The 23,721-nt window shown below is 39.2% G+C and overlaps 1 protein-coding gene and 1 long non-coding RNA gene across 2 annotated transcripts in view; one reads left to right on the top strand and one right to left on the bottom strand.

Moving 5' to 3' along the window:
* Window positions 1–8,226, bottom strand: part of LOC129170546 (uncharacterized) — a 45,925-nt gene extending 37,699 nt beyond the window's left edge. The window contains exons 1-2 of the long non-coding RNA XR_008566630.1: window positions 8,197–8,226; window positions 2,834–2,884 (exon numbers count right to left, since the gene is read on the bottom strand). This is a non-coding gene — a long non-coding RNA (uncharacterized LOC129170546). The remainder of the gene's footprint in view (window positions 1–2,833; window positions 2,885–8,196) is intronic.
* Window positions 8,227–8,398: 172 nt separating this feature from the next.
* The window catches only part of LOC129170542 (cingulin-like protein 1), a 64,750-nt gene continuing 49,427 nt past the window's right edge, over window positions 8,399–23,721 (top strand). Inside the window, exon 1 of the mRNA XM_054758282.1 lies at window positions 8,399–8,422. The gene's annotated coding sequence lies outside the window, so the exon portion shown is untranslated. The remainder of the gene's footprint in view (window positions 8,423–23,721) is intronic.

The following is a 23,721-nucleotide window of genomic DNA, read 5'->3' as shown; positions in this document are numbered from 1 at the left end:
CACCAATAAGAATACCAGCTACGGCCTGTTATTAGCTAAATACAAATCTGCAGATGAAAAGTGAACACAACTTTATGGTTTTATCAGTTTATTATAATTGAGTATAGTAGTATAATTATAATTCTATGCTTATTGTTGGTTGTTGTTTCTAGAAACCCTGAAATTTCCAGAAGTCCCTGATTGTGTTTGAAACAACATCATTTGGGGTTAGTGCTTTCCTTTTAGGGACCTGCTGACAACCTCTAAATGTAAACGCAACAACGGTGGTTTACAACCTTATAAAACAAGTCCTAATGTATTCAGTTGTGCTATTAAAACCACCAGTTATTTCATAATTTCATAGCATATGGATGACATATAAAGGATACCAACAAACCGTGTGTGACTACCAATGATTACATACATATACACTATAGCAGGAAGAGCGTGGTGTAACAAGTCAAAGGTTATATTCCTTGTTTTGAATTGGGAAGGTTGTTGCCAACATATTAGGTAAGATATTAAGTTGACTGAAAATGCAACAAAAAGACGATTGGCAAACAAAACAAACGTCCCTTTTGCATAACGACAGTACGTACACACTCTAAACAAAATGATAAGCGCAGCAGTTACATTTTTAATCCCATTTTGTACTGGTGGATTGTAACTACCTCGCCTCTCGCCCGAAGTCAGCTGCGAGGGCTCCAGCACACCCTCGCGACCCTAATGAGGAGAAGCAGCATAGAAAATGGATGGATGGTTGTAACCACATTGTAAGAGCATCAAAGCATCATCATGCAATTTATCACGGTTAAATGGTTCCAGACCGGACTGCAGTAAGTGAATTTCCGCAAAGTAAGATTCTGTGTTAATAAATGTAATATTTTCCAAGTTAGAGCATAGAAAACCTGTTTATGCTTTCTAAATAAGTTTTTTAGCATTATTGGAGCCTGATAGACATGAAAAAACACCCCTATAGTCAACTTTACACTCATATTATTCTTTAAACCATAATGCGCAGGCTCCAGTGTGTTATGCAAAGACATAAGAGACAGCCACCACTTTAAGCATTAGCATGCTACCGAGCTAACTAGTTAGCCTCCAATTAATTTTTTTGAAGAAAGTGTTTCAAACTGAGTGGGGAAGAAGGACAAAATAAGAAGCCAAAAACGTACCACTTCCACATGGAATGGGAGGAGAACTTCTTTTCACTCTATCATGTCGGACAATGCCATAGCTGAATAGTTGCAGTGTGAAGGTAAGGCGGTGCTTCTCAAATAATGGGGCGAGAACCCCCCCTCATCATTGCAACATTACTCACGGCTAGTGACCAGAATACTACATATAACTTCCATCCATGCCGCTTATCCTCACTAGGGTCGTGGGTATGCTGGAGCCTATCCCAGCTGACTTCGGGAGAGAGGCGGGGTACACCCTGGACTGGTCGCCAGCCAATCACAGGGCACATATAGACAAACAACCATTCACACTCACATTCATACCTATGGACAATTTAGAGTCGCCAATTAACCTTTTTGGAATGTGGGAGGAAACAGGAGACGAGAACATGCAAACTCCACACAGAGATGCCCAACGGAGATTCGAACCCTGATCGTCTTGATCTCCTGACTGTGTGGCCAACATGCAAACCACTAAGTCACCGTGCGGCCCACTACATATAACTTGTCTCTCAATATTTTTTTACTAAAAATGGGCCACAGTCAACCGCAAAACAAGGATCATTAATTCATTTTTGGAAAACCACAATAGAGTAAGGGAGCGAGAGTTGAACCGCAACGTAGTGAGGGACGACTTAGCTCACAGAACCTTAAATACACAACGTTCAGTTTGTGTGAGCACTCGGATCCACGTTGAAGTTCGGTATACAGTAGATTGATATTGTCCTCCCATTTTGGATGAACATTTGCAATAAAAGTGACTGTTGTAATTATTAGATTACATTCAGCCACTGAACCCTTCCCTTCTCTCTTCAATTGCCATTGTTCACTTGCAACACAAGCCAGGTTTAAGCCCTAAAAGTATAAAATGTACAGGTACTCACCACTAACAAACGGTAATTCACATTAAAAGTTTTGAGGCTGCACTGGCCATCCAAGCTAATGCTTTGGAAGCCAAACAAGCGTTTGCGTCTCACAGAGAACACGACTGGTGCATTCAAGGGCCGTTCTCAACTCTTAGAGAAAAAGCATTATTATTAAATCATAAGGATATGAACATGTCAAAATGGTGGGCTTTTTAAACAGTGGTACATGCATGCTGTCCATTGACCTGTATTGTCATATATTTTTCAATGGTGAATGAGACGTGTTTTCTGCCCACCAAAAATCCACAAAATCGCAGGGTCGCGAACGCTGCATCGTGACTGTGCGCAGATCCACTGTACTCCTTTGGCATAGAGAGGTGGGCGAGGGCCCCTCCTCACCAGTACTTTATGATAACTCACACATTTAATGAGCATCACATCTAAGAAAAAAAACACTCCACATAATCAAATAAATCCAAATCCATGGCATGCTCGTTCAGCTGCAACTACATTACTGTGCATAACAAAATGGCCGTGTTCTATTTGGACCAGTTTAATCGGACCAGACCACATCTTTTATTTGGCCCACATTATAGTTTGGATTAGATTGGACCAGGCTGCTGTAAAAGCAGCCGGTAACCTCAGCTACAGTGTGAGTAATGTTTGCATAGCTGTCCATCCTGACCTTCTCACCTTTCATGTGAATAGATGTTTTCGTGCTGTTTCCACAGGTATTTGAACAGTGAACTGTTGTTGTAGATAAGGCTGCCTAAGTGGTGATTACATACATTAGGTCATCCCAGTACCTACCTTACTGCAAGGCCCAACGGTTGGAGCTGTCATCTCTATCTGCCATTGTATCTGTAAAGTAAAGAATAAAGCCTTTACAATAAGGTACTCAAAACTACAATAATTGATGAGGAACAAACCTACCAAACCCTAACTAATTAACTCATTAGTTACTCATTACTTCTTCATTAGTTCCTCAGTAACTACTCAAAATGTATGTGCCTTAGTTCCTCAGTAACTACTGTACGCATTAGTTTGTTATTAGTTCTTCATTAGTTCCTCAGTAACTACTCTAAATGTATGTGCCTTAGTTCCTCAGTAACTACTGTACGCATTAGTTCTTCATTAGTTCCTCAGTAACTACTCTAAATGTATGTGCCTTAGTCATTAGTTGCTCATTAGTTCTTTGTTAGTTCCTCAGTAACAACTCTAAATGTATGTGCCTTTGTCATTAGTTCCTCATTAGTTTTTCATTAGTTCCTCAGTAACTACTCTAAATGTATGTGCCTTAGTCAATAGTTCCGCATTAGTTCCTCAGTAACTACTCTAAATGTATGTGCCTTAGTTCCTCAGTAACTACTGTACGCATTAGTTCTTCATTAGTTCCTCAGTAACTACTCTAAATGTATGTGCCTTAGTCATTAGTTCCTCATTAGTTCTTTGTTAGTTTCTCAGTAACGACTCTAAATGTATGTGCCTTAGTCATTAGTTCCTTATTAGTTCTTCATTAGTTGCAATCATTCATTCGTTTTCTTCCACTTATGTTCAAGATCATGTGTGAGCTGGAGCCTATACCAGCTGACTTTGGGTGAGAGACAAACCAGCACAATTTCAGATAAGAATAACTCAACACACAATCTTGCTGGTGTACTGTACGCATTAGGTCTTCATTAGTTCTTCATTAGTTCCTAAGTAACTACTGTATTTTTGTGTACCTTATTGTAAAGTGTGACCCACAAATTTAACATCTTATGCAATCATTCATTTGTTTTCTTCCACTTATTATGTTCAGGATCATGTGTGAGCTGGAGCCTACACCAGCTGACTTTGGGTGAGAGACAAACTTTACCCCCAGCATGCTGTCAGATAAGAATAACTCAGAACACACGATCTTGCTGGTTTATTTATGATAGCATCTATGTACGTAAACATAAATCAATGACGTGTTTTTGTTACTTTGTGTTGGTCTTCAGATTATACGCTTTTTTTGAGTCGTAATTCCTCCTAAATGTTGATTCGTCTGGGACACCTGACTAAATAAAAGGGCGGAAGGAGTAAATCCCATCACACAGGGGTCAGTTTCAGTTTGAATTCCTCTCTCCATGTTTTGTTACGTCAGAGATTTTGTAGGTTGCTCAATGCAAAAACGTTTTCCACTGCTGGCCATGAACTACGGGTGACATTCAGATGAACTTTTTGTCAGATGCACCCGTGTAATGAGAGGTTAGGATGAGGCGAGGCGGTGTACACAGAACAGAAGAAGCCTACTTTGCACTTTTATGCAAAGAATGACACAAACGCAAGCTGTTTATTTGTCGAAGTGAATCAGCTCGGCTATCTTATGTAAGTCATTGCAGCAGAGGGAGTTATCAGTGTGAGTAAAGGTTGTCTTTGTGGGACGCTCCCATCTTCAGAATTTCACTCCAGTCACACCCTGAAGCACAGGTGACACACAGCCGCGTGTCTACTGGTTCTTTCAAAACCAGGGCAAAAACAAACAAATGGCATATGAGTGAAATTATTCGATGAAGCCTTGCAGGTTTCTTATCTAATTCCACACCATGCAACATTATACTCAAACAAAGCATTGCAAATATATTTATGTACATTTAAACCTCTAATACAGTAGGTTGCAGGATCCTCGTCACCCTCAAATTTGTTCAGATTTGGAAAACATTTTTCTATTGGGAAATAATCTATCCATCCATCTTCTATGCCACTTATCCTCACTAGGGTTGCGGGTATGCTAGAGCCATTGGGAAATAATGAAACTAAAAATAATTACTCCCAGGGTCAAATGACAGGATTTTTTAACAGTATAACGATTTTTTTTTCCATTTTAACAATCTTAACAGTCATTCATTCCGATATGGGTTAACTTCTGTATATTTTTACTTATAAAAGCAGTCACACACACATTTTTATAGTAATGTGATGGTGAATCATATTGCAGATGTGTCTCAGACATCCATTTTTCACATTCTTTTTTGACACACACAAGTGCAAAAATGTTAACCATTGCAAATGGAAATGCTGGATATTGGCTTTCTCACGAATATCCCACATACCGATACCATCCAGCACTTTCTGATACCGATATCAACTAATAGCGACACAGTCAGCGGCTCTTCCATCAAATGAATGTCAGTTCAGGAATGGGTGAACACATTACGCTTCTTTTGCCATAATGCCACTGTATACATTTCACAAATACACACTGTTTGTGTAACTAAAACAGATACTGCAATATGCAATACAAATGATAGAAAGAGTGCCATATTTATTTTGAATTTTTTTTTAACAAACAGAAAAATAGCCATAAAAAAAAACCACGATCAAACCTCTAAAATAAACATACTAAAATAACATGACAGGTTATACTTAATACGTTCACAAAAAACAATCTCATTAAATAATGCTGATAACTCGACAATTTGGAAAGTTGCACATTTCTATGTGGCACAAACATCCAAATAAGAACAACGTAAAGTGCAAAGTATGAAACTCTGGACTAATACAATCATTGAAATTAGAACCTGGGCTCATTCAGCACATCATGCATGAACAAAAAAATATTAGAAATATTAAAGGAAGACACCTTGCTCCCCCCTCTCATAACCAGTGCTTCATTGCAAATTGCATATTTAAAATCCAAAGGTGAAACTTGGAAATAATTCCACAACGCGGACATACTGAGTTATCTATTGGTCCAATATGAACCAACATTTCATGCCAACACTGACTCATAATATCAATCGACTGGTATCATTGGCCATGCCTAACTGTTAACAATAAAGACACACATCAATCAGTCATAGACATTGACATCAAATAGATACGCAAAATGTGACACTAACTTCATACTACTGCTGCTTTTTAATGGAGTCTCGTTTATGTGAATTCTAGCGAATACAGTAGATCCCCGCTTTTCGTAAGAGTTAAGCCTGGGACAAACAGCGACTAGCGAAAGACCGCCAGAGATTGATACGCTCTTAAAAAAGTCTACCCATACACACTTGACGTTGATGTTCTCTTCCGATTTGGGATCAGCACTTGCAATAAAACTGCAAACTACAACTGCTGTAACTTCGAGCTTCAACCGAGCTCCAGTTCCATTGTTCACTCGCGACACAATCCAGCTTTATGACCTTTATGACCTTATTAAACACATTTAAAGTATAAAATCAACTTACCACTAATGACGTTTTAAAGCTGGATTGACTGTCAAACAAATTTTTTCGGATCACAGGACGCAACTATGGTGCATTCAAGGACCGCCAAACAAAGTGTGAAATCTCAACGCTTTAGGAAAAAACATGATCAGTGAAGCATAAAACATAAACATGTAAAAACTGTAGGCTTTCTAACAGTGTATGCTGTACGTTTCAGCCGTATTATCACATATTTACAAATTATTACAGATTTGTGCAGAAAAAACATTTTCGGAGAAATAAAAACTACTAATAATGAAATAATAATAATAATTTGACCTTTAAATTTGAAAAATAATGCTTAATCGTGATTGTGCAGGTATCCAGTGTATGTATTCTTCAATTTCTCCTACATAGATAGTACATTTACACAAACACTAAAAAGATGCTGTGTCAAACAACAGACATGTGCAACTTTGCGCACGTGTGTGTGTGTGAGGAAGAGTGTTCCATAGTGTAACCCGTTGAATGGGCGTGTTCCCAGCTCCAGTATGGAAGAATGCGAGGCATGGTTACCAGTTTTGGGCAACACGAAGTACTTCTGTGTTCTGTGGCCGACAACATAGCAACCGGTTGCTGTTTAACCAACATTTGTCTGCAGGAGACTCCACACCTCAACTGTAAACTGGCTTTACAATACTGTTTCCCTTCTCTTTTCTTACCTTCACAATTTGAATCACCACTATTACTTGATGTGTTCTGTTGTAAACAAATTTAACGAGATAGATAGAGAGATAGATATCCATTTGCATTTTCTATACCGCTTGTTTTCATTGTTTTCAGCCTATCCCAGCTGACTTTGGAGGAGAGGCGAAGTACAACCTTGACTGGTCACCTGTCAATCACAGGGCACATACAGAAATGCTGCGCTGCTCCAGCAGAACCGGAGAGGATTTATTTTCATGAAATTTAAAATACAGGAAAAGGAGAAATTATGTAAACACTATTTTTAAAAATAATTAAAGCCCTCTAGACATAAAATAACACCCCGATCGTCGCTTTTACACTCGTATTACCCAATATACTAGACATAATTACAGAAGATAAGACATATTAGGCATAAATAAGACATAACATTGGCTCACATGTTCCTTGTTTCATTTTGGTTTTTTTCCTGAACATCGTACTTCCTGCAGTGGCTTTTTATTTGAAATAGACACAGGGCGCTATGTCATACAGGCAGATGGCAATATTTATTTATTTATTTATTCTAGAAACTCTGAGTGAAGTTACAACATTCGAACTCCAAAGTGGCAAGGGCCTTCTGTACCCTAAAAATACAATTCATTCATTATTGATGATATATTATTTGATATTGCACTACTTTGTCAACTATAACAGTGGTCCCCAAACCTTTTGGGACCCACGCACAGGGGTTGTGCCGAGTTTGGCATCCATGACGAGATGCCAAACTCGGCACAACACCGGCTCGTGTTCCCATAAACCTAGCGTGAATTAACTTCAGGTTGTGCACATTAGCACTCAATAACATTATCAAACCTTACCTTTATGCATTCCCACATAGTATTAGCATTTAGAATGAAATGTGAGGTGAAAGTAAAACGGGAAAAATACAGTATAGTGGTTTATCTGTGCAGCGTGGGAGAAAGTTAGCACGCGCACAAACTATGGTGCGTTCAAGGACTGTTGAACAAAGTGGGACTAATAGCTGTTCCCCGATACGCAACGAAACAAAACAACATAAACATGCAAAAACTGTAGGATTTTTATCTGTATATTATTTTGAATAAAACAATGGCCCATATTTCCCAAACTGACATGTATTTACATAAAGTTGGATGTAGTTATTTACAATTTGTTTGTAAAATGTAATGGTTATTTACAATTTTATTATTGATGACCAATGCTAAGGTGTCGACGTTTTGTTCAGATAGCTTAGCTCTTCATATTGACCTACATTATATTGCTGGTTATAGTCGTCTGAGAACTTACCCTCTCGAGCTGATATCAGTCAACTTTCCCTCCACTCTCCCGTCTAGGCGGAGCAACGCTTACTGAGTTTGCGTCAGTGACGTCACCGCCCACCAAGGAAGCACGCACTTTACGCACTGCTGCGGCAGGTGTAGCGCGGGATCCACCCACCGAAGCAAACTCATGTCAACCCAAAGTGTGAAGCCTGTCAGTGTGCAGCAGAGCACAGCAGCAGGATCGCTATCCGGTAAGAAGACATTGATGGTTTGACATAACACTTTGAGCGTTTTCACCTGGCGGCTGGCTGGTTTTGGCGTCCAAACTTTATAAGCCGTTGGTTTAAGATGGACAGACGTTTACTAGCCGCTAATCGGAGGGATTTAACTTTGAGCTCAAACTATTTAAAAAGTTCAACCAACCACTAGAAGTTGTCATAGCTGCTTATTGGATTAGATAACACTAGAGACTGTAATCATTAAGTTAAGAAGTTACCATAGTTATGTTGTCTCACTGTGAATTACAAAACAGTACAGCAGAGTACTATGTCAGTACTCTGCAGTATACAGCATACAGGTTAAACGTGACGACACTTAGAACAACAGCCAGTCATACAGTAGTGGTGTAAGGGTCAGTCAGTATTAGAAGCGATCAGTCTTCTGATAGCCTTTTACTTTTGGAGATTACATGAGTTAATTTTACTTTTGAGCTATTTAAGAGCCTCTGCAAGCCCTCCCTTTCTTAAAGAGATTAACTATTCTATTGTTTTCTCAAAGCCCAACACTGCATTGAGTCAAAGGGCGAGTCTGACTGTACTCTGCTCCGTGCGCCGATAAGAAAGCTGCACAAAAAGAGTCTTGATGTTAATCTCAGCTGTGTGGAGGGGTAATGTCCCATACTTAAGAGCCACTTGAAGCAACACATACTGTGCCTGTGCTTATTTGTTGATCACAACGCAGACAAAAAAAGAAAAACAACTGAGGTATACGTTTTTTGTCAGAAAACACATCTCATACACCAGTAATAATAATTTCTAAATAGATGATAATAAAGGTCAAATGTACAGCATACACATACCACCGTTAAACATTTCACAATTAGTAGATGTTGTAGATGTTTATGTTTTTATGCTTCACTGATAATGTTTTTTGTTCGTTCAATGGTCGTTGAACGCACCATAGTTGCTGTGAGATGGAAAAGTGAAACTTGCATCAGTCAAACGTTTGGACATACTTTCTCATAATGAGAAAATGTGACCAAATGTGTGACTGGTTGTATATGTAACTACGTATAATGTACTTGAACGTGACTCCCATTCCATATGTTCATCAATCAGCTTACATTATCATTCATTGGTGGTGAATACCTATAAATTTTATACTTTAAATGCGTTTAATAAGTGTGTAAGGCAAGTTTTTGGCTTAAACCTGAATTGTGTCACGAGTGAACAGAAGCAACTGAAGAGAGAAAGAGAGGGTTCTGGAGCTGAATCTAATTCAGTCATTACAACAGTCACTGATATTGCAAATGTTTATCCAAACTCGAATAGAACGTAACGTCAAGCTGGTAGGAGGGTGTGGTGGAGGGGGGGAGCGAGCCGTGAGTGAAAATACATTTTTATGGGTGTCTAAATTACATGCAGATTTTCACCATTCACTGGTGGTCCCGGAAGATAACCGCGTCGAAAAGAAGGGATGTACTGTACTACGCTTCCGATTAATTCTACTACTAATAATAGCAATGGCAGCAATATACATAGCCTTTGATCAAATATTTCAAAAAGAGATATTTCGCCCCATGGTCGTTAAACAGACATGTCAGGAATACAGTTAGTTGCTTAAACAAGTCATATCTTGAATGTGTATCAAAAAAACAAAGGCTGGCATTGGCTCCTCCAACTGGAATGCAGCCAACTTTGACATTTTTAATTTTGTTTTTTCTTTTCCTACTTGGACATGTAAGCCTTGACAGGGTTCTGTCAGAACACGCTGCAGTGAAAATGGATTGGCACACACGTGTTTAGTGCTCCAACAGATTGCATTTGCAGAAGGCTGCAAAACGATCACAGTACAATCATCGCAGCCATAAAACAGTTAGGTTGGTGACAGCCGTGCATGTTCTGCTATGTGTGTAAAAAGGCTTCCAAGCTGCCGTGCTGCATTCTGCAGGTAAAGCATTGTCACAGTGGCAAACCTAGTACTTAGCCATGCGAGTGAAAGTGTCTTCCCAAGTTGAGGAATGTTGAAATTCAACTTGTCAGTGTCAGCTGTTAGCATGTCAAAGTCTGCCTTTGGCTCTTTCTTGCATGTTGTCCTCTTCTCATTGACTCTTGTTAGTTATTTCTGCTCTTCTTCTCATGTTTTACTTCGTACACCCTGTCTGCAGTATTTTTTTTTACCTTCTTCTCATTCATGGCATGGCAAGTACTGTAAATGTTCGACTTGCGGCTTTAACATTATGAACACATGCGCAACATTACGGACACGTGATTGATCAAATGAGAACCAATAAGTATTAGTTGAACAATGTGGTTGAAGTGTTCACATTCATTACATTTCTGTGCATCGGACATCCTGAAAATAGGTGTTTTTCATATTTATGCAGTGATGTGCGGTGAGGTTCGGTGAGGTGAGTACTTCATTCAATCCCAGCCATTTTTCAAAAGACAACCCCTTCAGTACAGGCCATTTTAGACGATTTTGACTGATCTTTTAAGGCACACAGAATATTGTGTTCTATGGCTACATACACATGGAACCTACAAAAACAGAAATGAGACTCCTGTCTTTCATTGGAAAAAGAGTTTGTTTCTACCTTTCATCAGCATTAGAAGATAGGTAAGTTTCAGGAAAATATCAGTTCCTGACTAGAAAAGGGTTAAAACAAAAGGTACATTTCAAGCATAACTTTCACTTTGACACAAATTATTGTTGCTTTCTTGACAGCTTTTTTATTTACACACATATACAAACATAAACAACACAAACATGGCGTTGACAATTTATTTACCAGTATACTGTAACACCATGAAGTATTTACAGTTTTCACATTTGGAACTGAACTATGTGTGTGCACATGTGTGTGTGCGTGCGTGCGTTGAAATGCGTGTGCGTGTGCGCGCGTTAAAATTTTCCTACAATGCGTAACCTTCTGCACGCTACACTGCACGCTCTCTCACATCCTCCTTGCTGTCCCGTGTTTCCGTCCACATGATCTTATGAAATGCACCTCTGCCACCATGTGGCCGATTTTATGGCTTAAAATCGCTCTGAAGTGAAATCCATTCGTGTGGAGTTGCGTCATCACCTCTTTTTGCCTCTCGTACAAAAAAAACATAAACAACGTATAAATACGTCGTTGGGATCAGGCGTTCGGGTTTATAAAAACACATCAATACCAAAGATGTAGTTTTTGGTGTGAGTTATGAGGTCAAATCTTTTCAGAAACTTGTTAGACCCAATTATTTATTTATTTATAAACTGAATTTATATACAGAAATTACATTTATAATACACTTTAGTGGATGAACATTAAAATGTTATTTTTCTTTTTTTTTCATTATTTCTCTGCCTGTGTGCCTCCCCTGACCCTAATGATATTAATGCTATTGTCTCGACTAGAAATGCCTCTCAGCGTAATGCAGTAATGTTCTTTTCCACTGCAAACAACATCCGCAAAAAAACATCCGATTCATTTCCTGAATCAGAGTGTTACTGTATTGTTTTGTAAGTGTACCTAATGTTGTGTGGAGGGAGTGAGTACGTTTTACTTTTAGGGCAGTAGAGAAAAAAACGATATTGGATTAGATTGACTTATCACTCATAAAATGGTAATTTTGTGTTTTTATTGTAAATATAGGATGGGGCCCGACCGACTAATTGGCCAGCTGATTTAATCAACCAATTCTAGTCATTCCAGAATCGACTAAAAAAGCTGTACTTTTCGCACTAAAGCCACCTGTTAGACTGGCCATAAAAAGAACAACTCTCAACTGTCTTAATTCATAAAGACTTGATTTCCAAGACATTTATTGCCCTTTTGCACATCTTTTTTTTAATTATTTATTTTATCTTCAAATTATTCATATGCTCCTTGTTCCCCACAATTTCTGATTATAAAAGTATTTGAAAATAGTAACATGTTCTCCCTTCGCTTTGTCTCGTAACAAGCCATTGGAACTACATTTAATCCATCAAAAGCATTAATTTACATTGAAAAATGTAAAAATGTAGGGCCCCACGGTGACTGAGTGGTTAGCACACCTTCAGGAGATTGGGAAGACCTGGGTTTGAATTTCGGTTGGGCATCTCTGTGTGGAGTTCTCCCCGTGTGTGCGTGGGTTTTTTCCGGGTACTTTGGTTTCCTCCCACATTCCCAAAACATGCATGTTTGGTTAAGTGGCGACTCTAAACTGTCCATAGGTATGAATGGTTGTTTGTCTACATGTGCCGTGCGATTGGCTGGCGACCAGTCCAGGGAGTACTCCGCCTCTCGCCCGAAGTCGGCTCCGGCATGCCCCCACAACCCTAATGAGGATAAGCAGCATAGAAAATCGATCGATGGATGTAAAAATGAAATTGGGCGATATACTGTGATGGGAATTTTTGTTCCTGAATATCGAAACCTGTCGGCCCCCAAAAAAATCCAAATCAGACTTTTCAAATCATTACAGAAGTTATTCATGTTTTTGAAGGCAATAGGAACTATATTCTTTCCTGCCTGAAGTTTTATACTTCTCAGTTTTTACTGTTAGTATAGATAGATGCTAATCTGTTCAAATCGGTCTTCATTCACATATCCCACACGTCCACACACACACCCTTTCTCTCACAGTATTTCTCAGTCTCTTTTATTGTGTTTATAGGGCCCCACATTCTTTCCCTTGACTCCAGTGCAGACAGTTAACCAACCAGACCAACAAGAAAGCGCAACTCTTGGCCCTCACACACCCACTCTATTCTAATTGGAGTTAGTCAAATAAATCTTCTTAGCAAAAGTAACATACATATTGGACACCCTGGACATGTGCATCGCAGGGAAAGCAAGTATGAACACATAAGAAACTAAATGCAAAGCTGTTTTTTTCCATTTCTGCCTTTCTGTCTCTCACACACACTCATACACACACCACATTATTACGCAAGAAGGGGGTCCAACCTCCGTTGCAGTTTGTATTAGTGAATGGTTTCATCCTGTTTTGGTTCACAGCTTGGCCATCATGTTGCCATGGAAGTTGAGGCACTTTGTTATCTATGCACAAGGCTTGTGGGCTGCATGTTGCAGGTGAGGTTGCAGCATACTGAATTAAATGTGTTCTTCCAGTGTGTACATACAGTCATGGAAAAAAAAATATTACACCACCCTTGTTTCTTCAGTTTCTTGTTCATTTTAATGCCTGATAAAACTACCTTTCTTTGGACAAATTCTGAAGTTATTATCAAGAAAACCATGGAAGTTGCTAGATATCAGCTCCTAAATTCAACTCTTGTGAGCTATATTTGCTATCATCATTATATTTGTCCAAACAAATGTACCTTTACTTGTACCAGGCATTAAAATGGATCAATCAACTGAAGAAACAAGGGTGGTCTAATCATTTTTTCCATGACTGTACATTGACATCCCGTGCACAGATCCAGTACAAGAGCTACGGCACATAGTATACCTTTGCAAAGATGATCATTCTTAATTACGTGTAGTATTGTGGTTGTATTATACCATGTACTGTTATTTTTGATCCGTGTTACCATTTTCCAGAAGAAGTAACGTGAGAGATCGGCGACGTGTGTCATTTTTATTTGGTTTGGCTTGCAAGCTTCGCTGCATGCCAATTTTTTTGTTTAGTGTCTGTCAGGATGACTTAAGGGGAGAAGCGTTTGTCATTGTTGTTATTAGGGTTTTTTTTCTCACACCTTAAGCTTGGTGATGCTCAAATGTAGAAACAAATAAAATCTAGATCCCCTATTCAATTTGCATTGGCATGAAAATATGTTTTTAAACAAAAAACGACATGCATCAAGCGTCGCAATTCTTAGCGTCAGCTATTATCATCGGGTGATGTCGATAGGTGGGGCGAGTCTTGCCGTGTGTTTTTTTTCGTATTCCTAACAGGGTTTGAGGCTAAAGCATGAGCTGGTCACTACAAAGGAGACCAAGTAGGCTTCTGCCACCCTAAGGTCGTATCAAACAAGCAGCATATTGTGTGCTGCATTGGTTTCTGTTTTACTTCAAATGTCAAGTCGTCTGGTATGAGGAACACCCTGGGGTGGCATTTGGTGCCCATCAATCATTAATGCAGTGGAATTCATGTTGAGCAGGAGAATGTTCCCTTTCTCGTCACCAAGTACGAGCCTCTTTGTGCTGCTCGTTATTTTATATAGGCAAATCTTACAAGAATCATGTCATTTTAATGCATCTACTGTCAGTATTTTATTAGATTGTGTTCTTGTATAGTACTAAACAGCTTTTCAAATTTAAGACATGAGAAGTACAGTAAATTTCTTGTTCACTGACGACTATACTGTAGCTTCAAAAATAGACTGATGTAATTTCATGGAAAGGGGCAATAAAAACCCAATGGTGACTGCCACCAAAGATGTTATGTTTTTAATCAATATTTGCTAGTTAAGAGGATTATTTAAACAATTACCTATCCAATATCCACAAACATATTTTCGGAGGGGTGGAAGAACCCATTCCATTTCTGGTGTCCAGAATTATTTTTTTTTTTACCTTCAATCGATCGATGGTTTAGAATGCTTAGAGGAGGTTTCACCTCTCATGCGAGCAGGAGCTGAAAGAGTAGATAGAACAGCTAGTCAGGCCCGAGCACCAGCTGTCCTATCTAGTCTTTGAGCATGAACAGATGAAGCCTGTTCAGATGAGACATATGACTAGATAGGTCCAGACAGTCTCATTATAATGTGTTTGGCGGTCCAAATGTGTTAGGGATGTCCCGATTTGCTACTGATATCCGACATTGGGCCGATATCAGCAAAAAAAAACGATATCGTATTATATCGGTCTGCATCTCAAATCTCAGATATTGGCACTCCGATAGAAGCAGTCGATTCCAGACTCCGCCCCAGCACGTCTATCCAGCAGCAACCGGATGGAGCCGATGTGATCACAACAACAGTGTTTGCTAGCATGCTAACAAAGTAGCAAGGAGCAGGAGTGATGTCAGCCCTGTGGCAGTAAAAATACGTTGCAGTTGAGTGCACAACTTGTCATGCACAAGTTTCACATGGTGACGCAACTGGGTTTAATAGTTTAAATACGACCGACCTCATTGCGCATATGAAGCTAAATCGCACAGGAAACTCCCACGGAAAAGTCAATAGCAATAACAGAAAAGAGCGAGCCACTGTCAGTGGTGAGTAATGTTTAAATGCTTCATTGAGCGCCTCGAACATTGCTATATTATGCCTAGCTGCCATTACATTGTGGATAAAACTTTTCTGACATTCCACACTACAAAATAAGCAATAACACTTTGTGTGATTAGTGCTTTTCCAACATTAAATACATGAAATAAATGATAAAAGTATATATGATTCGTGAGGATATTCACGGCTGCAATATCGGAAGCGGAAAAGTTGCATTGGGACACCCCTAGTATTGGTGGTGTGCTACAACAAATAAATTAATGTATGGGAATGAATGAATAAGGTGAGATAGTCATTTTTGAAGAGTGAGGGTGCCAGAACTCAGAAAATTAGAACAAAAATTATGAAAAAAAAAATAGTAAACTTACTAAGCTAAATCTTTTTGTTCAGAGTCCAGTCCCACACTTTGAAAACCGCTGACCTGTACAGAGTTACTTCCCAGGTGGTCGATGCAGTGTATTTCTTTCAGACTCATCCGTTGAAGCTTGCAGCATTCTACTAATGAGAATCTGACTGAATGTAACATAATGTTCCAGTCTGCCACTTGAGGTTGAATCATGGGAAAGTAGGAAGTTGGATGGATGTAGTCGGCATGTTAGGAATGAGGGTGTGAGCGCGCGCACACCAAATACTTTGGAGTGCTCACATCACATACTGTTCCTCCAAATTTTTGCAATATTTGATTGTGAGCGCGTGTGCATGTGTGTGTGTGTGTGTGTGTGTGTGTGTGTGTGTGTGTGTGTGTGTGTGATTTTAGCCTTTGAGTAAGGGTTCATGACTGATATTTGCTGTTTTTTTATGTTGCATGGTTAACGCACACAGGAATGTCGGCACTTTCTCTGCCTCTTATCCTTTTGCTTTATTGAAAGTTGACACACAAAGTGAGATGGGTCAGATAGGATCTATGCCTGTGTGTAAACATGCAGTCTATGTGTCCCGACTATAAGTGCTGTCCATTAATGCTTACTCTTTTATTATATGGACCCAGTAGTTTTTGATAGCTGTTAGTTATCCTCCCAATGATTTATGGAAAGAGCGTGATGCCTGCTGGAAAATTCATTCACTTAGCACTCCAACGAACAATTTGCATTAAACTGCAACAACGTTGATGTTTATATTTGACCTGATAAGACTTAACTGTTGTGCGACTGCAATGTGTTAAAATAGGCATGATGGTGTAGTATTTAGTGTTTGTATGGTTAAAGCATTCTAGATATCGGTGCCGACTATGTATGCACTTGCACATTTATAAAGCTGCTGAACTGGATTAGTGAGAAAGGAGAGTCACAAAACACTACAGCACAGCTCATAGTACTTAACAGTCCTCTCTTCCAATACTGCCTCTTTTTGCCCTGAGTTTGTTCCTCTTAATCCCCCAGTAAAGTTATGTTTGTAAGTAAACTTTGTAAGTCATGGCCTATTACATTTTCATTTCCGTATGGTACTTCATACTTTAAATTATTTTACTTTTGTTACCTTAAAATTTGTATATAAAGTGGAACCTCAGTGAGCCGCCGTTTCGATTTACGTTTTTGCCAAGGTTAGCTAGCGTACAATGTGGCTCACGTCTTGTTGTGTAATTAATACACCGCGTGTGTCCAGCTGTGTTCGTAACATATTTTCATCTCAAAACTTTCCTGTTAGCAGTCTGTTAGCATGGAAACCGTCTACGACATCATCAGCGGTCGATAATTCTTTTCTAACTAACAGTTACGCCACTTTTTTTTTGATCACGGCTACAAATAACCCGCAATGGAGCCAAAGAAAGTTGCAAGTGTCAGCATTTTGATAAAGAAGGTGAGAAACACTGCTGAATTTAAGAAATAACCACAGCAAGACACGAATAGCCGTCTCGTCTTCCGTAGTTAGTAGGGTACTTTGATTGGGTAGTCGGGCAACCAGACTAGTTTGCTACTTGCAATATTGTACGAAAAATGAGGCAAAATAGTGGCAAAAAAATTCTAGGAAAACCAACGGTGCGGAAACTCAGGTTAACTGTACAATATGTCAGAAATGAAAGGTTTGGAAATGTCTGTAATTTAATGTTCTGTGAGTTATTTTACGGTCAGCACGGCAGTTTCTTCCAGACGACCTGTGGTGGCTGTGAACTTTTGATCTACTTTGCATCAGTGTGTGACAATCCTGATGTTCTGACATAACATATCAGGACGAACGCACGAGAAACGTAATATGGAAAAATCTTCAGCGCTATGTGTAACATTTCTAAATCAAAAGCAGGTGAATGTTTCAAAGAAAGATCTTTGGAATGCAATGCACTCTGTGAATTGATTATTATTTATGTCTCAAATGATCTGAGAGAGGAATTCAGACTTTTACTACCCAGGACACCCATGAATCTTCTGGGAGTGCTTCCATGAGAAGAGGTTAAAGGTTAGTGATCTCAAATGGAACTGCGTAGTGAGAGTGAAGATAAAGCTGCACATCCACTGTACAAATAAAGCCGGTTTCAAGCCAGATTCAAAGTTGGTTGACTCACTTTTGAATCAGGACCCATTTCAAGTCCGGTCGAGTGAGTCTGGGAGAGAAAAGAGGGAATGTCCTAACTCTCAGTTCTATGACTATTAAAGTTAAACTAAGCTTTGCTTACAATGGTACCATGAGGGTTAGAATCAAAAGGTAGCAGCCCTCCTAAAAAGGCTGCCTTCATCGTGTCTACATTTGAATTAACCAACTTGTTATATTGTTTGCTTTACCCTGCAGCCAGTCAGAAGATAAACACAGCCTGTGGCTCATTTTGTACACAGAAGAGATGGTTACAGTCATGGCCAAAAATATTGGCATGCCAAAGATGCCAGTGTTTTTGCCCAAATATGTCAATGTTTTTTAGCCATGACTGTATAAATTAGGCTTATTTGGTTGTATTCTATACAGGCGTGGCCAAAAACATTGGAATCTTTGGTATGCCAATATTTTTGGCATCTGAACAAAACAGAAAATCAGCATATCTAACAAAAATGGTCATTCACACGCTTACCATTGGTAATATTTGTTCAGGAAATTTGGATTTTTGAAGAGACAGACAGTCACACAGCTATATGATGTTACCTTTCTGTGGAACATTTCACTTTAGCAGGACTGCAATCTATCTTTGGCATGGCATAAGTGGGATAGATTACATCATCATCTAATTTGCATAATTTGCTATGACACAAAACTTCGTGATGAGCGGAGAATGTGAAAAACTCTGACTCAGTGTTGATGGGTAAAATAAAATTTAAATACAAATAATAATAATAATGGATTCAATTTATATAGCGCCAAGGTTCCCAAAGCGCTTCACAATGAACCCATTATTCATTCACTCCGCAGTCACACACTGATGGTAATCTACATCTGTATCCACATCTTAGGTAGGCTGACGGAAACATGGCTGCCAATTCACACATACGTCTTTCCGTATGTGTGAACACCAAACATTCATTCACATTCATACACCAGTGTGGGCAGCACTGGAGGCAAGGTGGGTCGTGGTGGGTGGGTAGTGACCCACTTGGATGGAGGAAGCGGGGATCGAACCATCAACCCAACATTCTCTACCTCCTGAGGCACTGCTGCCCAAAACAAAGCTTGATTTGCATCACAATAAATATGTGATATTAGCACATGTTCACAAACGTTATTTAACAACTGAACATGAAGTTGTGGCCTTACAGGTGTTGGTTTGATTTCACGCAGCTGTAGATGTGCGCGCGTACACCTTATAACACATGTCAAACTCTTGCCATGAACTGCAGGTTTTCTCACCAACCAGTTTCTCCAGCAGGTGATTTAATTGATGAGCGTCTTCCATCAAATTGAAGGAGGTGTTGATCATTAAAATCACCTGCTGTGATGACCGGCTGAAAAGAAAACCTGCAATGTCTCGCCCCCCCGTGGCACGAGTTTGACCACGATAAAAAAACATTAATGATGTTTATTGGGCTCCATGTAAGTGTGTGCTGATAATGTACACGTCATTGTACATCTAATTCATCACTATATTGATGAGCAGATGCGTTATAATACACAACCAAGACAGCTGTGGTAGAAGCAGAGTTAGATGCCATCTACTGTCGGGAGTGAGGGAATATTAAAATAAATTAAAAGATAGCAGCAAATCCACCAGGCCGCTACGAAATAAATGACTGTATAGAAAACAGTGTCTAAGATGCCTTTTAATTTAAAAAAATTGCTTTACTTGTGTGTTTTGACATGCATGCAAGGTAAAGTTATACATTTTAAACCTGTAACCTAAGCTGATGTAAATGCTTCAGCAAATCTCCCGTTTTTGACTTTTATTGCATTTCTTCCGCCTACTGTTTAGGGTCCCAAAACCCATTTTTACGTGTTGTAATTTCTTTTGCTAATGGACGCTTGTGACTTGTAATTATTCACGTCCGTCATGGAGAAACTGCCACCAAGCTTCTCCTGAAATGCATCTTGGTGAATTTTTGCATTTTATAGCGCCTTGTTTTTTTTCCTTCAAGTTTTAATGAGTGTTGTTTTGCATTATGCAGTACCTCCAGGCTTCAATTTGGCATCTGGGAGTGTTGGCTTGACTCCAAAACTGTGGTCACCCGGTGCTTATTACTCATTAAGCCTCGTCAGAGGGCCGAGTGGGTGCAGGCTGGGTGGGAGCTGCAGCGCTTGGAGAGTAGATGTTGTTGTTGTTGTTGTTTGTGTTGATGTTCTAGTTTTTGATGTGATGTAAAAGATGCAAAGGTGAAGGAGTTTAAAATGCAGAACGTTGTTCTTTTATGCATGTCCAACATACTCTCTCACACATTAGTAATACTACTGTATGTAATCAAACATGATTTTTTTACCCAGTTCTTACATAGAGGTTTGTGTATAAAAAAATGTGTTAAACTTAGGGCAGTATTAAATGTGTCAATAAAGCAAACCGACATTTAAAAAAAAAAAATCACGCTTTTTTCATGGCTTCACGATATTATGTTTTTTGAAAAATATATCAATTAATAAATCATGCAGTTTTGTGGTTTAATATGACCTAATATTAGTATAAAAATGCATATTTAGGCAGTATTTTTTAAATTAAGCATATTCAAGCATAAAAATGGCTAAATAAACTAAAATACAAAAACAAGGTATTCAGAAGACGCATTCAGACGTGATATGTAGTATTCCGCAGTGGTCAATAGGTGTTGGTAATGTTGGTGAGACACATAAACACAACACTTAATCGCCAGAACAACAGGCTTTGAAGAGGTTTCAATTATCTGACATTAATCACACAATAATCCCTAATATGCACTGCCGTTGCGGCTGTAACCCATGCCAAGCTAAAACTCAAACCTCTGACATCACTTCCTGTCTACCCGCTCGCCTAGCACCGGAACACATTTACAGCAGCACACATAAGCACAAGTCTTATTTATGTCTTAAATGTCGTATTTTCTGCTATTATGTCTACTGTATTGGGTGATACGAGTGTGAGGTGACTATGGGGTGTTATTTTATAACTAGAGGGCTTTAATAATGTTAAAAGAAAGTCGTAAACAGGTTTCCTTTGCTCCATGTAAATATTAATTAATAAATAAGGAATCCTCCTTTAGTGCAATGTCTACTGCATAATTCTAGCGAGTCTGCGAAAGGTGAACCGCAATGGAGCGAGGGAACACTGTACAAATGAATGTACCATTGCACCCCTGATATATAAACATGCTAAAAAAATTATAAATACTTGAACGCACTGGCACTGGTACTATTAACCTACTTGTATTGTTTCTTATTTGAATTTAACCTCAACTAACGAGTAGACGTTAGCCACATGGCTGACATCACTCCTACTCCTTGCTAAACATGTTAGCAAAGGCTCTTGTTATGATCAGGTGGGTTCTGTGTGATGAATAGAAGTGCTGCTCCTGGATAAAAGTGCTGGTACGGATTCTGGAATGGACTGCTTGTGTCGGAGTGCCAATATCAGAGATTTTAGATGCGGGCCTATATAATCCAATACACTAAGTCCCCAATTTATGAACACCCGGCTAGCGAACACTCGTGGATATGAACACAAGCCGACTGGTCTATATTTTATTTTATTTTGCCTTGTAGTCGCTCAATCAGTATTTATACTGCTACTGTACATGCTTGACCAGTAGAGGGCAGTGTGACACTGCTAATGGGACCAACAGAGGAAGCCATTTGAGCTAATGAGACCCACAGAGGAAGAGTTAGACGCTGGGGAGATAAAGCTAAATAAAAAGCTAAATTATACAACCCGGACAGAGCGTGTGATTAAAGTTTATGAAGAGTTAATAGGCCTGCTTAATTCCACACAACCCACAGAACACTACCTCTTTTAGAAGAGTCTAACAACGACGACGACTTGTCCTTTTTTTCAATATCTCCTCCTCCAACTCCACCACAACGACGTATGCTCGACCACTCCTCTTCAAAGGTAAATAACATTTATCATTACGTATTATTATATCACTTTTATTATTGTTTTTTTCATTAATTATCCTCGTTTAATATTACTACTGCATTCAAACTCATATTTACATACATACGCATATACTGTATATGTATACACGTACATGTAGTACCTATATCATTGGTAATATTACCTTTTCCCCTACTTAAGAACGATTCGATATAAGAATGGTCGTCTGGAACCAATTGTGTTCGTTAGTTGGGGACTTAGTGTATTCTACTTCCGCTGAAAAGTGAAGGATCCCAGCCACTGGTCCTCCATTTGACTTGATGTAGATTTGGCAGTTGGCACTGCAAGTGCCTTGAAATTTCCCCTGCTTGCTTAAGTTGCGTGCTTTATCGGAGGCGTATGCATTGTCTTTTGTCAGATGCTCGTTGCAGTAGATGTTTGTTCCTTTCAGCTTGCTTCTCTGCATCAGGACTGCCACCTTGTTTTGGGTTTTTTTTTTGTTCATGAACTTTATGATGATGATAAGTCATAGGTGTGGCGTTGAGATTCCTGCCAGACATTGGAATGCCTGTATCGATGTTGTTAACTTCCACGTCCACCCCCTTTGATTGCAGAAAGTTGGCAACCTGTTCTTCCTCTGTTATCAGCTGTGTTGGCATGTACGCTAAAGCCTAGTCACAATCACATTGTTCAGGCGCATAGACTGTTCCAAATCATCAATTCTGCAAATCATTTGCAATATAATGCAATATAATGTTGTCATGCTGTTTATCTTTTTGGTTGTTTTGCTCCTTTCTAAATAATAAGCTAAACTCATCTAAAACCTGTCCATATAATGGTTGAATCCTGTTATCAAAACAATAGCAAACAGTTTAACAGATTTAGTTGTTCTGTGAGTCTATAAAACATGCTTGGAGTGGTTTTTATTTGTGGCCAGTCAATGAACTTGCAGGGCGTCTCCTTCCAGGCCCTCCCAGTTTAAAGAGCTTGCTGGTTCAAAGTGCACCAGCTCACAGGGTGACATACCAAAGATGTGCGTAATAGGCAAAGCATACTGGAGAGAAAAAGGAGGAAGATGATGTACACCACCATTTTTAGTCTTATCACTGTGGGGTGATGTGAGTGTCATCCTTGCATGAAAGATCTGACATCTGACCTTTTGTCTGTGTCAGGATGGCTGTCAGGGTGCTTGTTCCTATTTTACATTTCCTCTCCGATTAGGGGTGCCACCTCACGATTCGATGCGATTACCATTCAGAGGCCTGCGATGCAATGATAAACCATTATCGATGCATCTTTTTTTGTGGTCAATGGTTTGATGGTGAGTCAGCCACACGTAGGCTGCTTTGTTTGGGCACTTGATTCTGTGGAAGGATACACTACAGTGTTCCCTCGCTAGTGTTCCCGCTAGTGTTCCCTCGTTCCTTTGCTGTTTCGCAGAATATTTGACATTTTTTATGCGTAATTTTTTCTATATATAATTTATTTTTACTCACTGTGTACTTTTAAAACAAACCATATTTGTAATGCTCCACAATTAAAATAAACATGAAACAGATGAATTTACTTCCAGTATCTTAATTATTGGAAGGTTACATCTACCAACATATTTACCATTGCACAGAACCAGCAGGAAAAATACATTGCGCCAGTAGCAGCATGTATAAAATTAACACAATTATGCCATTATTCATTAAAAAACAATAAAGACTTCTGAATTCAAACAAAAATCCTGAGCGTAGAACATCTGACAAA

The sequence above is a fragment of the Dunckerocampus dactyliophorus genome, chromosome 17, assembly GCF_027744805.1.
Source record: "Dunckerocampus dactyliophorus isolate RoL2022-P2 chromosome 17, RoL_Ddac_1.1, whole genome shotgun sequence".
Classification (NCBI taxonomy): Eukaryota; Metazoa; Chordata; class Actinopteri; order Syngnathiformes; family Syngnathidae; genus Dunckerocampus; species Dunckerocampus dactyliophorus.
The sequence above is the reverse complement of the archived record's forward strand: the minus strand, read 5'-3'. Positions and strand labels throughout refer to the sequence as shown.